The sequence below is a fragment of the Anopheles moucheti genome, assembly GCF_943734755.1.
Source record: "Anopheles moucheti chromosome X unlocalized genomic scaffold, idAnoMoucSN_F20_07 X_unloc_11, whole genome shotgun sequence".
Classification (NCBI taxonomy): Eukaryota; Metazoa; Arthropoda; class Insecta; order Diptera; family Culicidae; genus Anopheles; species Anopheles moucheti.
Window position 1 is genome coordinate 140,001 of NW_026453517.1, and position 2,500 is coordinate 142,500.

Here is a 2,500-nt window from a genome sequence, read left to right on the forward strand (position 1 = left end):
GGAGGGCCCCTGCTAGAACATTTTTCCCAAGTGCGTCGATTTTGGGTCGCCGACACAAGCTCGGGTCAAAAAAATTTTTTTTTCACGGTGACTCAAAACATCAATTTTAGACTCCCCTGAGTATGAAAAGTGAAACGAAAATCATTTTTGAGAAGAAAAAATTTTTGTATGGGAGGGCCCCTGCTAGAACATTTTTCCCAAGTGCGTCGATTTTGGGTCGCCGACACAAGCTCGGGTCAAAAAAATTTTTTTTTCACGGTGACTCAAAACATCAATTTTAGACTCCCCTGAGTATGAAAAGTGAAACGAAAATCATTTTTGAGAAGAAAAAATTTTTGTATGGGAGGGCCCCTGCTAGAACATTTTTCCCAAGTGCGTCGATTTTGGGTCGCCGACACAAGCTCGGGTCAAAAAAATTTTTTTTTCTCGGTGACTCAAAACATCAATTTTAGACTCCCCTGAGTATGAAAAGTGAAACGAAAATCATTTTTGAGAAGAAAAAATTTTTGTATGGGAGGGCCCCTGCTAGAACATTTTTCCCAAGTGCGTCGATTTTGGGTCGCCGACACAAGCTCGGGTCAAAAAAATTTTTTTTTCTCGGTGACTCAAAACATCAATTTTAGACTCCCCTGAGTATGAAAAGTGAAACGAAAATCATTTTTGAGAAGAAAAAATTTTTGTATGGGAGGGCCCCTGCTAGAACATTTTTCCCAAGTGAGTCGATTTTTGGGTCGCGACACAAGCTCGGGTCAAAAAAAATTTTTTTTTCATGGTGACTCAAAACATCAATTTTAGACTCCCCTGAGTATGAAAAGTGAAACGAAAATCATTTTTGAGAAGAAAAAAATTTGTATGGGAGGGCCCCTGCTAGAACATTTTTCCCAAGTAAATTCGATTTTACCCGGTGAGTCAAAAAATTTTGAAAAAAATATTTTGCCAAAATCGTGTTCATTGCCTATTATAAGGGACCAGGTCAGCTCACACGCATTTTTGGAGACCATATGGAAAGTGCGTCTGGGATTGCGGAAATTAAGTTTAGAGTGTTAAATGATGGTTTCGCAATCCCGAAAGGCTCAAAATCCACCCTAAGGTCCCCTGGGTGAAATGTGGTTTCCAAGGTGTGAGCGCTATCGGTGATAGAGTTGGAATGTGATTTCCAGAGCGCAGGGCGACTGGGCTTAGAGCGAAAATCATAGACAAGGGTAAGTATTGGACTGAACGACTCGAAGCAAACGAAAATCATAGACAAGGGTAATGGACTGAACGACTCGAAGCAAACGAAAACCACACACAAGAGTAATGGACTGAACGAATCGAAGCAAACGAAAATCACATACAAGAGTAATGGACTGAACGAATCGAAGCAAACGAAAAACCACAGACAAGAGTAATGGAGTGAACGAATCGAAGCAAACGAAAACCAAAGACAAGAGTAATAGAGTGAACGAATCGAAGCAAACGAAAACCAAAGACAAGAGTAATGGAGTGAACGTATCGAAGCAAACGAAAACCACAGACAAGAGTAATGGAGTGAACGAATCGAAGCAAACGAAAGTCATGGACAAGAGTACTGAAAATCGGACCAAACCTCTAGAAGCACACGAAAATCATGGACAAGAGTACTCAAAAACACGGACCAAACCTATCGAAGCACACAAAAACCATGAACACAGGGATAACTGAGAACGAACCTACCTATCAGAGCATGTGAAAGCATGGACAAGAGTACTGAAAATCGGACCAAACCTCTAGAAGCACACGAAAATCATGGACAAGAGTACTCAAAAACACGGACCAAACCTATGGAAGCACACGAAAACCATGAACACAGGGATAACTGAGAACGAACCTACCTATCAGAGCATGTGAAAGCATGGACAAGAGTACTGAAAATCGGACCAAACCTCTAGAAGCACACGAAAATCATGGACAAGAGTACTCAAAAACACGGACCAAACCTCTCGAAGCACACGAAAACCATGAACACAGGGATAACTGAAAACGAACCTCTCGTAGCAAACGAAAAACATGGACAAAATTATTCGAAACGAACCGAAGCTCGATGCGAAAAACATGGGAAAGCAAGCCCGTAAGTCGCACTATCAAGCCCATAAGTCGCACTATCAAGCCCATAAGTCGCACTATCAAGCCCGTTAGTCGCACTATCAAGCCCATAGGTCGCACTATCAAGCCCGTTGGTCGCACTATCAAAGCCCGTTAGTCGCACTATCAGGCCCATAAGTCGCACTATCAGGCCCGTAAGTCGCACCAAAAAGCCCGTAAGTCGCACCAAAAAGCACGTAAATTGCCCTATCAAGCCCGTTAGTCGCACTATCAGGCCCATAAGTCGCACCAACAAGCCCGTAAATTACCCTATCAAGCCCATAAGTCGCACTATCAAGCCCATAAGTCGCACTATCAAGCCCATAAGTCGCACCAAAAAGCCCGTAATTCGCACCAAAAAGCCCGTAAATTGCCCTATCAAGCCCGTTAGTCGCAC